Source organism: Dryobates pubescens, chromosome 30 (genome assembly GCF_014839835.1).
Source record: "Dryobates pubescens isolate bDryPub1 chromosome 30, bDryPub1.pri, whole genome shotgun sequence".
Taxonomy (NCBI): domain Eukaryota; kingdom Metazoa; phylum Chordata; class Aves; order Piciformes; family Picidae; genus Dryobates; species Dryobates pubescens.
In genome coordinates, this window is record NC_071641.1 from 10,119,170 (window position 1) to 10,134,878 (window position 15,709).

The 15,709-nt window shown below is 55.9% G+C and overlaps 1 protein-coding gene across 1 annotated transcript in view; it reads left to right on the forward strand.

The window, feature by feature from the left end:
- LOC128898689 (basic proline-rich protein-like) overlaps positions 1 to 15,709 on the forward strand; it is a 77,284-nt gene that overhangs the window by 1,047 nt on the left and 60,528 nt on the right. The window lies entirely within an intron of this gene.

The window sequence follows — 15,709 nt, forward strand, 5'->3', positions numbered from 1 at the left end:
CACCTCCAGGCAGGAGGCTTCCACCACCTCCCTGGGCAACCTGGGCCAGGCTCTCACCACCCTCCTGGCCAACAACTTCTTCCTCACAGCCAATCTCAAGCTCCCCACTTCTACTTTGGCTCCATCCCCCCGAGTCCTATCCCTCCCTCACCCCCTCCCAAGTCCCTCCCCAGCTTGCTTGCAGCCCCCTGCAGCTCCTGGCAGGCCACCAGAAGCTCTCCTGGGAGCCTTCTCCTCTCCAGCCTGCACAAGCCCAACTCTCTCAGGCTGTCTCCAGAGCAGAGCAGCTCCAGCCCTCTGCTCCTCCTCCTGGCCCTTCTCTGGACCCCTTCCAGCCTCTCCAGAGCCTTCCTGTGCTGGGGGCTCCAGACCTGGCCCCAGAGCTGCAGCTGTGGTCTCAGCAGAGTGGAGCAGAGGGGCAGAATCCCCTCCCTGGCCCTGCTGGCCACACTTCTCTTGCTGCAGCCCAGGCTCTGCTTGGCTCTCTGGGCTGCAAGTGCTCCCTGCTGGCTCCTGCTGAGCTTCTCCTCCTCCAGCACCCCCAAGGCCTTTCCTCCAGGGCTGCTCTCCAGCCAGTCCCTGCCCAGCCTGGATTGGTGCCTGGGATTGGCCTGAGCCAGCTGCAGGACCTTGCCCTTGCTCTTGTTGAGCCTCCTGAGGTTGTCCTGGGCCCAGCTCTGCAGCCTGCCCAGGTGCCTCTGGATGGATCCTTCCCTCCAGCTGTCAGCAGCACCACACAGCTTGGTGCTGAGGGAGCCTCAGTGCCACTGCCCCTGGCACCACCAGAGATGTTAACCAGCACTGGTCCCAGTGCTGAGCCCTGAGGGACTCCACTTGTTCCTGGCCTCCCCTTGGCCATGGACCATTGACAGCCACCCTTTGGGTGCAGCCCTCAAGCCAGTTCTGTACCCACTGAATGCTCCACCCATGGAACCCAGCCTGCCCCAGCCTGGAGACCAGGATGTGGTGTGGGACAGTGTCAAAGGCTTTGCTCAGCCCCAGCTCAGTGATGTCAGCTGCTCAGCCTTCATCTCTTGATGTTGTGACCTTGTCACAGAAGGCCAGCAGGTTTGTCAGGCAGGATTTGCCCTTGGTGCAGCTGTGCTGATTGTGCCCATTCACCTCTGCATTATTCTTCTGCCTCAGCAGTGCCTCCAGGAGGATCTGCTCCATGATCTCACCGGGCACAGAGGTAACACTGCCTGGCCTATAGTTCCCTGGGTCATCCCTCTTTCCCTGCTTCAAAATGGAGTTTTCCAGTCCCTGGGGACCTCCTCAGACTGCCAGGACTTCTGGAATATGATGGAGAGTGGTTTAGCAACCTCCCTCCCAGCTCCCTCAGCACCCCTGGGTGTATCCCATCGGGTCCCAGGGACTTTAACTCTTTCAGGTTCTGCCGATGGTCACAAACCAGATCATTCACCATGGGCAGCTCCTTCTTCCAGCCCCTGCCATTATCTTCCATCATTATGGGAGTGTGGCTGGAGCCCTTGACAGTGAAGACTGAGGTAAAGAAGTCCTTGGGAACCTCAGCCTTCTCCATGTCACTGATCACCAGCTCACCTGTTTCCTTTCTGAGGGGTCCCCACCTTCCCCAGGCTTCTTTTCACCATTAATGTACTACAGAAATGTTTACTGTTCCCCTTGCTCTCCCTGGCTGATTTGAAGTGTAGCTGAGCTTTAGCTTTCCTCACCAGGTCCCTTGCTGCTCAGGCAGCTTCCTTACATACCCCCACTCCAGCTGTCCTCTCTTCTACTCCTTGTAGAGTTTCTTTTTGTGTGCCAGCGTGTCCAGGAGCTCCCTGCTCATCCAGGCAGGTCTAGCATTAAAATGGTTTGGGCTGGAAGGGACCTCAAAGCTCATCCAGCTCCAACCCCTAGCCATGGGCAGGGACACCTCCCACCAGCACAGGTTGCTCATCCAGCCTGGCCTTCAACACCTCCAGGCAGGGGACATCCACAGCCCCCCTGGGCAGCCTGTGCCAGGCTCTCCCCACCCTCACTGAGCCGGAAGAGTCTTAAGCCTATCTTTAGGTCTTGTTGTTCAGACAGAATGTTTGGTAATTTGGAGTTCAGGCTCCACCATTCACAGTATTTCCCCCCCAAGCTGCAGTTTGCTTTCCCTGGAGCTGCAAGACTGAAGACTGCATGTGCTGCATGTGACTCAACAAGAGACAGAGGCCACTCTGCAGTGGCCTCACCTTCAGCATCTCCAGGGATGGGGCCTCAACCCCCTGGTTGGATTTCTGCACTGCAGCTGCACACTGGTGGCTTGTGTTGAGCTTCTCATCCACCTCAGTCCTCACATCCCGCTGGCATGGCTGACAGCAGGGCATGACAGCATTGTATGACCTACCCAGAACAGCTTAGAAAGGCTTAGAAAGGCAAAGCATGAAAAGAGGCATCCTGTGGAAAAGCCTGAGCAGGCTGGTGATGCATCTGGTTATACAACAGCTCGGGCAACAGCTGAGGAAAAACATCCCCAGGGCTGATCACAGAATGCTCTGGGCTGGAAGGGACCTCCCGAGCTCACCCAGTCCAGCCCCCTGCACTCAGCAGGGACATCCTCCACTGGCTCAGGTTGCCCAGAGCCCTGGCCAGCCTCCCCTGGAACAGCTCCAGGCATGGGAACTCCCCCTGTGGTTCTGGGATTTTATAAAATGCCACCAAAGGCAGAAGTTTCATCTCCTGCCTTACTCTCACTGTACCAAACCTGTAACTGTTTTCAGTGGTAACACACCGCTGCATGTCCCAGCAGGGTGCACTCAGGGAGGTTTTGAGTCTTCAAATTTAAACGTAGCAACTTAAAGGATACAATTTCTTATCAACAAAATGGATTTGTGTTGCTGTTTCCATTCCAGGAAGGCAATTCCCTGCTCCGAGTTGCCAGGTGAAGACAGCTACTGCCCACCATCACCCCTCACTTGCCCCTGCCACATCATACCACACCACATCACCACATCCCATCATATTCTGGGCTCCTGGGGGCTTTCACAGCATTTGTTCTGTGTATTAAGATTTTAAAAAATAATAGAACTGTGAAATCTTTTTGGTTGGAAGAGACCTTTAAGATCACCCACTCCAACCCTTAACTCAGCATTGCCAGCTCACCATCACCTTTAAGATCACCCACTCCAACCCTTAACCCAGCACTGCCAGCTCACCATCACCTTTAAGATCACCCACTCCAACCCTTAACCCAGCACTGCCAGCTCACCATCACCTTTAAGATCACCCACTCCAACCCTCAACCCAGCACTGCCAGCTCACCATCACCTTTAAGATCACCCACTCCAACCCTTAACCCAGCACTGCCAGCTCACCATCACCTTTAAGATCACCCACTCCAACCCTTAACCCAGCACTGCCAGCTCACCATCACCTTTAAGATCACCCACTCCAACCCTTAACCCAGCATTGCCAGCTCACCATCACCTTTAAGATCACCCACTCCAACCCTTAACCCAGCACTGCCAGCTCACCATCACCTTTAAGATCACCCACTCCAACCCTTAACCCAGCACTGCCAGCTCACCATCACCTTTAAGATCACCCACTCCAACCCTTAACCCAGCACTGCCAGCTCACCATCACCTTTAAGATCACCCACTCCAACCCTTAACCCAGCATTGCCAGCTCACCATCACCTTTAAGATCACCCACTCCAACCCTTAACTCAGCACTGCCAGCTCACCATCACCTTTAAGATCACCCACTCCAACCCTTAACTCAGCACTGCCAGCTCACCATCACCTTTAAGATCACCCACTCCAACCCTTAACTCAGCACTGCCAGCTCACCATCACCTTTAAGATCACCCACTCCAACCCTTAACTCAGCACTGCCAGCTCACCATCACCTTTAAGATCACCCACTCCAACCCTTAACCCAGCATTGCCAGCTCACCATCACCTTTAAGATCACCCACTCCAACCCTTAACTCAGCACTGCCAGCTCACCATCACCTTTAAGATCACCCACTCCAACCCTTAACTCAGCACTGCCAGCTCACCATCACCTTTAAGATCACCCACTCCAACCCTTAACCCAGCACTGCCAGCTCACCATCACCTTTAAGATCATCCAGCCCAACCCAGCTCCCTGCTAAACCTTGCCCCTCAGCACCACATCTCCATGACCTCCGGGGATGCTTAGCCCACCGCTGCCCTGGGCAGTGTTGTCCAGGGCTTGCAAACCCTTTCAGCTAAGAAATTGTTCCTCATGTCCAACCTAAACCTCCCCTGGTGCAACTTGAGGCCATTTCCTCTTGTCCCATCACTTGTTCCTTGGGAGAAGAGTCCAACCCCCACCTCACTCTTACCTCCTTTCAGGGAGTTGAGGACAATGAGGTCTCCCCTCAGGCTCCCTCAGCTGTCCCCACAACCCTTGTGCTCCAGACTCTTCCCCAGTTTCACAGAGTCACAGAATGGCTCAGGCTGGAAGGGACCTCAGAGCTCATCTACTTCGACCACCCTGCCAAGGGCAGGGACAACTGTCAGTAGGACTCTGCTGCCCAAGACTTCATCCAACCTAGCCTTAAACACCCCCAGGGAGGAGGCAGCCACAGCCTCCCTGGGCAGCCTGCTCCAGAGTCTCACTACCCTTGTACTGAAGAACTTCTTCCCCAGCTCCAGTCTGACCCTGCTCTGCCTCAGCTCCAAGCCATTCCCCCTTGTCCTGTCTCCAGACTCCAGGAGGGCACAGACTGTTGTGATCCTTGGCAGACAGAAATGCAAGTGGCAGAGGTTTTTCTCATGACAGCCTGGGTGATCACCACTTTTTAAAAGAGAACGCAATGGCAAATGGAGAAAAGAATTTCAAAGCAGCCTCAGAAGGTGAATTTACTGCCGTGGGATTGGGAGGGATGTGCTGGACAACATTTTATTTCCTGACTCTATTGAAAGGGTGGCTTGGCCATGAAGAAAATCTGTCTGGGATGACTCTGTTAATTTTAGAAAGCTGCTGACCAGCCCTGCCTGTGCATCTACTCAGCAGGCTGGCAGCCTGCCCCTGCTTCCCATTCTTCACCCTAACTGATTCCAGGAGATGTGGCTTTGAATGCAGCCTGCTCCAGCTGGGTTTGTTCCATGCTGGCTCCCGATGCTGAGTTTGTGTGAAGCTATCGAGAGAGCCCTGGACAGGCTGCAGAGCTGGGCCCAAGTCAACCTCATAAAGGTCAACAAGGCCAGAGGCAAGGTCCTGCAGCTGGCTCAGGGCAATCCCCAGCACAGATCCAGGCTGGGTGAGGAGAGGCTGAGAGCAGCCTGCAGGAGTTGCTGGCAGCAGCACTCCCCTGCCCTTCCTCTCAGCAGCCCCTCGCCCCCAGCGCTCCGTGCTGCGAGTTTCGAGCCTGCGTAAAGAAGAGGCAAGGAATCCACCCTCACGAATGGCAAACCCCATTCACTGCTGCCTTGGCCTTTGTCCGAGCTCAGGCGGCTCCTGACACAACCTGATGTCGAGGGGCAGGCAGACAAAAGCTTTCCCTTTGTTGCCACGGAAGTCAGGGATTTCCAGACAAAAGCCTAGGAGCCAGCTGGCTGCGGCTGCCTGCCTCCCTCTGTTCATTGCCCTGTCGTGCCTGGCGCTGCTCACCGTGCTGAAAGCAAGCCCCCGATGGCCAGCCTGCGGGCTCCGCATCAGCTGAGCTGCGGGCAGAGCTGCCAAGCGCATCAGCAGCCCTGCTCTGCAAAGCTCCGTGTCCCGGCAGCCTCGGCCTGCTTTTGGCTGCAGCCAAATGATCCCAAACCATCGCGGGCATCGAAGGTTTCTTGGCAACCCAGGCTGCTGGGGAAACAATAAACCATCTAAATATGCAAGAGCTGGAACTAAAGTCACTGTCAACATGGAGCCCAGCGTGGAGGGGGCTGGGAGGGACCACTTGGGATCACCCAGCCCAAGCCCCTGCTCCAGCAGGGCACTCACAGCAGCTTGCCCAGCAGCACAGTGCCCAGGGGGGGTTGGAAGTGCTCCAGACTTTAGCTTGCATGTCACTAGGCTCCACCGGCAGGAGCAGGAAGCTGAGCAAGGACCTGCGTTCCTCCTGCTGCCAGGTCAAGATCAGGACAGACAACCCAGGGCAAGCCACCTCCTCCCTCCTTGGCCCAGGGCTTCAGCAACTGGGAGGGCAGGATTTGGCCGCTGGTGGCTTTGCACACAGTAAGCAGCAGTCTTAGGTGGAGAAAAGAAGTTCTTTAATCAGCATCTTTTGCTTTGTTGCAATGAACTCTTCATGCTAATGGAGCCTGACTGATGAAAGCCCCTGAGCTTCCCTCTGTCAGTCCTGGAGATTCCCATCTGGAGACATCCTGTGCCTGCCATCCAAATCACATCTGCATTCATCTACCTATCCAACAGGAATTCTTCTCACCACATTTCCATCACAGTCCTGCCTCCATCACAGCCACCAGGCCATGCTGAAGGAGACAAGAGATGTCCCATGTCTCAGGGCTCAGCTTGATGCCATTACTAGTCCTGAGCTGGCACTCCTGGGTGTTCAGGTGGGTGTCAAAGGACACGTGGAACGCTTGGTGTGCAAGGCTGAGCTCTGAGGGATGTAGCACAGTGTTTTCTCACAGAATCACAGGGTTGGAAGGGACCTCTGGAGATCATCCAGTCCAACCCCCTGCCAAGGCAGGTTCACCTAGAGGTAGTCACACAGGAACACATCCAGGTGGGTCTTGAAAGTCTCCAGAGAAAGAGACTCCACAAGCTCTCTGGGCAGCCTCCTCCAGTGCCCCAGCACCTTCACAGTAAAGAAGTTCTCTCCAACTGGGATCAGGGCTGGGGGCTCTCACCATGCTAAACCCTTACCCAGCCAGTGGCTTCTTCCACTCTGGGGAGAGAGATTTTAGCTTTCACACAATCCCAGCATGGTGAGGGTTGGAAGGGACCTCTGGAGATTACCCAGTTCGAGCCTCTGCCAAGGCATTCACCTAGAGACGGTCACACAGGTGTCCATGGAGAGCTTCTGGCCCTGTTTCGGTGGCCAGCCCAGTGTGAGAGACTAAATCTTGTCTCTCTTGATGTGACTCAACAAAGATCAAATCACCTCTGCTGCTTGCCCAGGCAATAGCTGATGTGTACTGGGCAGAGGCCGCTGGATAACGACTCTCTGGAAGGTGCATGAAGATTGCTCACCAGGCTGCAGCTGCCCTGCAAATAATGGGCAGAGGCCTCTGCTATCCACACTCTGGAGTGTACACACCTCAAAACTGGACAAAAGACCTGAGCAGCTACTGGCTCAGGAGAAGGAAAAGCCCTGGGGCAATGCTGCTCTGAAGGAAGGCAGGGGAATACCAGGAGAGAAAAATGACAGAGACAGCCCCATGGAGCCTGGAAGAAGCAGACCAAGAGGAGCCCTCTCTCTGTGTCCTAAATTCTGCCTGCTGCAACTCATGGAGCTGAAGAGGCTGCTCAGAGGACAGCACAGCCAGCAAGGATGACCTCTCCTGCATGCCAAACTGCAGCAGCCTTCCTCCACAGACCCAAACTGTCTTGGGGGGTGAGGGAATACAATTCCTTTCTTCTCTCTCCCTCTTCTCTCTCTCCCTCTCTATTCTCTCTCCTTCTGATCCATCCACTTCATTTGTGTAACGAATAGCCTCGAGGGCTGTTGGTATCTTGGCCTCCTTTGTGCCTCTAACACAGGGATATTCACAAGAACTGAGGCTCTCTCCCTCTCACTGAGACACCCAGCCCTGACTCTTGACAGGTTTCCATAGCTTTCCAGTCCTGTTCAAGTCAGCTCCTCTTGGATTTTAGTTGTAAATCTCCAAGTTACCAAAATCTGACATCAAAATGAGACCTTTGGTATCAGCTTCTCTCCTCCCTCCCTCCCCTCCCACCCCGAGGGCAGCATCCCTGCAGCCTGAGGCTGTTGCAGGCAAAACTCCCAGCACTGAGTCACCCTCACCCGGGGGACCTATCACAGCTGTGACCTAAAAGGCAGAGCCTTCACTGTGCTGCTTTTGCCAGCTGGGGAGCAGGTAGGGCTGGCACAGCCTGCCCCCAGACCCATTTCAGCAGCCTCCCAGCAAGGCAGGGCACATGCCCAGCAAATTGCTCTCAAGGCACCGGAGACTATAGAAGGGGCAAAGTGAGGCAGGCCAGCCTGGCACCAGCCACCTTGGAACCCTGGATCAGAGATCTCTCTGGGTGGCACTGGAACCTGGAGTTGTGAGACACCTGTCTCCTTTTTCCTATCTCTGACCTCTCCCCTCCCCTAGTACCTGGAGAGCTGGGAGCAGAGGAGCCTGCAGGTCCCTTCCAACCTGGAATCCTGTGATCCTGTGATTTTGCTGCTGCCCCTTGGGCACCATGGAGGTGACAGTGTGCAGAGTCTGGTGGCCTGGAGCAGGTGCACAGCCCTGTACCTGTGCACAGCTTCACTCCAGACATGCCTTTGTGGCCTTCCAGGGAAGAGGATTTGGAGATCTGGAGGCATCATCCTGCTTCTCAACTTGCCATGGGGTGGCCAGCAGGTCAGGGAGGGAGCATGGATCTGCTGCTACTGCACTGGGGAGGCCACATCGGGGTCCTGGCACTGCTTGGAGCTCCAAAGCAGCGTGAGCCTGGGGACACCTTGGCACTGGTGGCATAGGAGGAGAGGCTGGGGAAGCTGGGCTTGCTCAGCTGGAGGCAAGAGAGGATCCAACAGCAGGATCTCCCCCTGCCCAGAGGGGTCCTGCAGACGCTGGGGCCAGCTCAGCTCTGAGGGGCACAAGGTGCAACAGGGGAAGCAGCAGCCAGCTCCTTTTCTCATGTGAGTGCTGAAGGAAGCCTGTCCCTAGGGATGTCCCAACTCACTGGGACACAGGCCCTGCTGAACTAATGCAGTGGTGGCTTTGGCCCTGCTGGGAGTGGGCTTGGGCCAGAGACCCCCACCCCAGTGTGCCCCCAGCCTGTGACAGCAGAGCTGAATCCATCAGTGGACCTGAGGTTGGAGGTGACCATCTCCAGGGCCTGCTGGTGTGTGTAGAGCTGTGTGCTGGCTGGGAACTTCTGCCAGCAGATGGATGCAGGGCACTGCTGGATGGCCACGGCAGGATCGAGCAGGGACTTACTGCTTCAGCACCTCTGAAGTCCCCAGTCCCCATTTCTCTTCTTCAGTGTCACTTACACTGCTTTGCCTGAGGGAATCTGCCTCTTCCCAGCCGCTGCCATGCTGCAAACTCACGCTGCAAAGCCACTTCCTCCTCTTCCCCCATGGCTTTAGGAGCTGAGGGAGAGGAAATGTGCTCTGCAAATCCCGGGAGCAGCTGCAAAGCAATCTTCCCCTCTTCTGAAAGCTGGGAGCTGAGGGGCACTCCCCGAGTCACTGCACAGACACAGCTGTGTGACTGCCCTGCTGAACTCCACCTTGCTGCTGCTGACTCTGCAGAGGGCAGGACCCCTTCCCCGTGCTGCTGGTTACAGCTCGAAGCTCTCATCCTATCACTTGTTCCTGGGGAGCAGAGCCCAGCCCCCAGCTGGCTGCAGCCTCCTCTCAGCAGCTGCAGAGAGCAAGGAGGTCTCCCTCAGCCTCCTCTGCTCCACACTCCACACCCCCAGCTCCCTCAGCTGCTCCTCCCCAGCCCTCTGCTCCAGACCCTTCCCCAGCTCTCTTGCCCTTCTCTGGCCCTGCTCCAGCCCTCAAGCTCCTTCTGGCAGGGAGGGCCCAGAGCTGAAGGCAGCACTCAAGCTGTGGCCTCCCCAGTGCCCAGCCCAGGGCACAAGCCCTGCCCTGCCCCTGCTGCCCACACCATTGCTGCTGCAGGCCAGGCTGCTGCTGCCCTTCTTGCCCCCCTGGCCACTGCTGGCTCCTCTCCAGCTGCTGCCACCCAGCACCCCCAGGGCCTTTCCTGCTGGCCACTTTCCAGCCCCTCTGCCCCCAGCCTGGAGCCTTCCTGGGGTTGCTGTGACCCAGGGGCAGCACTCAGCACTTGGCCTTGTTGAACCTCATCCCATGGCTGCAGCCTGGCCAGGTCCTTCTGCAGAGCCTCCCTACCCTGCAGCAGCTCAGCACTGCCACCCAATTGTCACCTGCACACTCTCTGAGGATGCCTCAATCCCCTCCTGCAGACCACTGACAAATGTGGTCAATACAAGTGGCCCCAGTGCCGAGCCTTGGGGCACATCAGTTGTGAGCTGCCCCCAGCTGGAGCTGCCTGGGCTGGAAATGGAGCCTTTGGTCACTTGCACCACTGGTGCTGCAGTCCAGCGCCCTGCTCTGTGGGTTCTTGGATGCAGGGTGCATTTGGGTTGTCTCCACCCACACTGCATTTGTTTCTCTTCTCTTCACACTGCTAAGCAGGGGACAGGGGCAAAGCCCTGTTGGTGATGCACTGGAGGGATTTGGAGCCCCAAGGACTACTGCTGCTCCTCTCTGTAAGGTTGGTGGCAATGTCCTGGTCAGTGGTGGGGTTGATCCTGGTTCCTGTTAAATGGTGTCATGGGGGAAATAACCACCACATAAAGGGCACTGCAGTTGCTGGGGTGTCACAGACAGCATCAGGGAGGGAATGATGTCAGATGATGGCAAGTGATGGGGCAGTGGGCACACCTGTACTGAAAGATGGACCCATGGTGGGCATGCTGAAGTGACAAAGCTGCCAAAGGCTGGCCACCAGAGCAGTGCCAGAGCTCCCCATGGAGAGAAAGGGCAGAAGGGAGAGAGAGAGAGATGGGGGGGAGAGAAACTACCCCAGCTGGGCTGGAGAGAAGAACAATGCCAGGGGACAGAGACACAGAGACACAAAGCAGCATGGAACCAAGCCCTGATGGCACTGAGGGCACCACTGGCACCACTGCTGCTGGGGGCAGGCACTGGGCAAGGCCCAGCCTGGGCTCAGCAGCAGAAGGGAACCAGGTTCAGGAGCTGGGTTCTGGAGCTGGATTCAGGGGCACAGGGATGGGGATGGAAGGCAGCAGGGACAGAGCAGCAGCCCCTGGCTGTACCAAGCTGCCCTGAGCTGAAGAAAGTGCCTGAGTGAGCAGAGCCTGGGCTGGGAGTCACAGCCCTGAGCAGAAACAGCTCAGCCCTGGCTCACTGCAGGCCAGAAGATGACTGAAATGTTCTTTCAGTTAGTTTAGTATTGGTTCATTAATAAACGCTTAGTGTAACAGTAAGTGCCCTGGACCCCTTCAGACTCAGATTCCATTAGTTCACTAATTATGGACCTAATGATTATTAATAACTGTGATATATCAGCATTTTACTGTCCATGTGGGCATCAGCTTTGATTCATCAGCTTTGATTCATCATTTTAATCCTGGTGCTGAGGGCCATGGCACTACGGAGGGTTGAGGTTGGAGGTTGGAAGAAACTTCTTCCCTGAAAGGGCTCTCAGCCACTGGCCCAGGCTGCCCAGGGGGGTGGCTGAATCCCCATCCCTGGAGGTGTTGCAAAGCTGCAGAGATGTGGTGCTGAGGGCCATGGCTTAGCCCCAGCCTGGGCAGAGCTAGAGACTGGTTGGAGTGGAGGTTCTGAAAGGGCTTTCCCAAGCAAGAGGATTCTATGACCCCATGACTGAAACACCAGCAGGGCCCGGGGCAACCCCTCTTGCTTCCACAGCAGGAGGAGCCCCCTGAGATGATGTTGCCCCGTGCCAGACAACCATCTCAGTGCCTCCCCCACCCTCAGCCCCTGGGTCTGCCTGCAGCCCCTCAGCAGAGGCTGCTTTCAGCACACAAGTGGCTCAGCAGGATTAAGCCCTGCCTGGGGACAGCTGCTGCTAAGCCTCTGGCCAGGGCCCTTTGTCATTCCCAACAGGGAGGTCAGGCCCCCCGGGAATCGATTTGCACAGCCGTCAGGTTCCCATTATTTGCTGTAAAACGTCCCCATGATGGGAACAAGGTCGGGCAGGGGGAATTGATGCCAGGACTGCCCCGGGGGAAGGGCCAGCAACCTTAATCCTCTTAGGACATCAGCAGGGTGGGAGGGCAGCAGTCACAGCCAGGGAGGAAACAGAGCAGCACGAACCCCTCTGAGGAACATCTCTGGCTTGAAAGCATCACACAAGGGATGCAGACAGAAGGATCAAGGGCAGTGGGAGCTGGCAAGACCTCACAGGTTCCACTGCCCCAATGGCAGCAATGGTGAACCTTGGCACTGCTGCCAGCAGGTGCCCTCCAGCTTAGACTCATAGCATGGTCTGGGTTGGAAGGGAGCTCCAAAGCTCATCCAGCCCAACCCCCTGCACTCAGCAGGGACATCCTCCACTGGATCAGGCTGCCCAGAGCCCTGGCCAGCCTCCCCTGGGATAGCTCCAGGCATGGAGCCTCAACCACCTCCCTGGGCAGCCTGCTGCAGTGTTCCAGCAGCCTCCTGGGGCACAACTTGTTCCTCACATCCAATCTCAATCTGCTCTGCTCTGCTTTGAAGATCTCAACCATCAGCCTTTTTGTCTTCCAAGAAGCAGTGAGGCAGGGAGGGGCAAACAGGGTCAGTTCCTCACTTCTGAACCTTTCCTGGTGCAACCATGCTGATGTAAGCCAGCCTTCAAACAACTGGATTTTAAGCCTAGTCAGTTTAGGAAAGACTAAAACCAAACTACAGCCCTCCTCAGGGATGAGAGAACTGAAGGCATGGGTGCTGAGGTTGTCTTTAGCCACAGACTCAGAAATGGTTCATAGACTCACAGAATGGGTTGGGTTGGAAGGAAATTCAAAGCTCATCCAGTCCCAAGCCCCTGCCCTGGGCAGGGACATCTCCCACCAGCCCAGCTTGCTCCAGGCCTCATCCGGCCTGGCCTTCAACACCTCCAGGCAGGAGGCAGCCACAGCCTCCCGGGGCAACCTCTGCCAGGCTCTCCCCACACTAACACTCAATGATTTCTTCCTTATCTCCAGCCTCAATGTGCCCTCCTTAAACTTCAGTCCATTCAGTCCTGCCACTCCCAGCCCTTGTCAAAAGTCCCTTCCTGGCTTTCTCATAGGCTCCTTTCAGGTACTCCAAGACTGCTCTAAGGTCTCCCTGATACAGACTGAATGAAAAACAAAGTGATGGCAACCAGAGAGAAGGGTGGGGAAAGGGCCTGCCTGGAAGGAGGCAGGGGAGCTAAGTACTTTGCAGGCTGCACAGGTGACACATGGTGGAGTTTGGCTTGTCTGAACACTTGTGAGCTCAGAGGCTTTGCAAGCTGCCTTCTTGCTCTGCAGGAGAAGGTCAAGGAGTTGTGGCTCAGCTCTTGCAGGACTCTGTTCCTGTTCATCCTCCCCTGCCTGCATGACTTGGCTTAGCACTGCCAAAAAGTTGGGTGCCCCAACAGAGCATCTCTTTCCTCACTCACTGCCATGGTGGCTTCTAGGACATGTCCAGCAAGGAGTGGCAGGTGAGGGCGGATCTCAGAGTCTGGCTGCCATGCTGGCTCTGAACTTGTGTTTCATCAGAGAATCCTCCCTTGCAACGGCCAAACTGTGCTGCAAGAACCCTTCACAGGGGACCAGTGTCCCACCTGTCCCTCTGCAGAAGACACTCTTGATCCAAGCTTCATTTGCACTTTGCCTGGGGACTGTCTGCAGCCACTCCTTGATCACAGGATGTGAGGGGTTGGAAGGGACCTCTGGAGAGCTTCCAGGCCAAGCCCCTGCCAGAGCAGGAGCAGAGAACCCAGCACAGGGCACACAGGAACACATCCAGACAGGGCTGCAAAGGCTCCACAGAAGGAGACTCCACAACCTCTCTGGGCAGCCTGCTCCAGGCCTCTGGGAGCCTGCCAGGCAAGAAGTTCCTCCTCATGCTGAGCTGCAACCTCCTGGGCTGCACTTTCCATCCCTTGCCCCTTGGCCTATGGCAGGGCACAGTGAGCAGAGCCTGGCCCTGGCCCTTCCTGCCTGATCCCCAGCCCTCAGCTCTTGAGAGACATTGCTCAGATCCCTCTCAGCCTTCTCCTCTCCACACTCAACAGCCCCAGAGGGCAAGTCCTGAAGCTTTTGGGTTAGGTTTCTACACCTTGACATGCTCAAATCAGCACAACCTGCCTCTTGCTTGCTGTTTCTGTCACACACCGGCACAGCCAGTCCCTCCCACATCCTTTCCTCCTGCTGCCTAGCAGGGAGGGTAGCTGACTGTGGTGTGGCTCTGCTATCTCCACCATCTGCTGGCTAGCAACCACCACCTTGGAGAGATAAGGAATGCCAGCAAGACAGGAAGAGTTTTCATCAGACCTTGCAGATCTTCCCACACTTGGGGAGAACACACCCAGGTAAAACCAGGCTGGATGTGGCTTTGTGGGCACCACAAAATCCTCCTGACCTTTCCAGAGAGGAAAGGGGGGAAAAAAAAAGCCAATAGTTGTGGGGGTTTTGTTTGTTTGTTTGTTTTGGGTTGGTTTTTTTTGTGTGTGTGGGGGAGTTTATGGAGTGCAAGGTTTGAAACACAACTTAAGCCACTTTCTAGCTGGAGATGATGACACCCAGAGGATATTTACCCAGAGAATCTGTGCTGTGCTTTCATTTTAGCTCACTGGCACAGGTTGCTCAGGGAGGTGGTGGAAGCCTCATCCCTGGAGGTTTTCCAGGCCACGCTGGAGGTGGCTGTGAGCAACCTGCTGGAGTGTGAGGTGTCCCTGCCCATGGCAGGGGGGTTGGCACTGCCTGAGCCTTGGGGTCCCTTCCAGCCCTGACAATTCTGTGACTGTATGATTGTGACTGTTTGAGGCTGTGCCTTTAAGAAAGGGACAGTGCTGGAACACTCTGGCTGAATGTGTTGGTGAAGACAATGAAAACATCGATATTCCAAACCAATTCCATTGGTAGATAGGTAGAATGCAACTTTAGGTTTTAGTTCTGTTTGAGTCTCAGTTAGGTCCAGTCTGTTCTGTCTTTTCAGCCTGTCTGCTTCTGAGCACCAGCTGTGGGGCCTGTTAACCCTGAATAACAGGAAGGAAAAGAATTCTTGCATGTGCTCTCAGCTAACAGAATTTCCGCCTTCATAATGACCTTGTCACTCTCCCGAACCCTTCTGGGGGAAAAGGGAGGTAGGGGGAGAGAGGGGGTATGGGGGGGGACCCTCCTCCAGCTGGGAGCAGGGAGTTTTGCTCTGTATCACAGTATCACAGTATAACTAAGGTTGGAAGAGACCCCAAGGATCATCAACTCCAACCTGTCTCCACAGACCTCACAACTAGACCATGGCACCAAGTGCCACATCCAATCCCCTCTTCAACACCTCCAGGGACGGCGACTCCACCACCTCCCTGGGCAGCACATCCCAATGACGAACGACTCGCTCAGGGAAGAACTTTCTCCTCACCTTGAGCCGAAACCTCCCCTGGCACAGCTTGAGACTGTGTCCTCTTGTTCTGGTGCTGGGTGCCTGGGAAAAGAGACCAACCCCCACCTGGCAAAAACCACCTTTCAGGTAGTTGTAGAGGGCAATGAGGTCACCCCTGAGTCTCCTCTTCTGCAGGCTAAGCAACCCCAGTTCCCTCAGCCTCTCCTCACAGGGCTGTGCTCAAGGCCTCTCCCCAGCCTTGTTGCCCTTCTCTGGACACCTTCAAGTCTCTCAATGTCCTTCCTAAACTGAGGGGCCCAGAACTGGACACAGGACTCAAGGTGTGGCCTCAGCAGTGCTGAGCACAGGGCACAATGACCTCCCTGCTGCTGCTGGCCCCACTCTGCCTGATGCAGGCCAGGATGCCCTTGGCCCTCTTGGTCCCCTGGGCACACTGCTGGCTCATGTTTAGGCAGCTGTCAATCTGCAAACCATCCCCAGCTCCTTCAGCCTCTC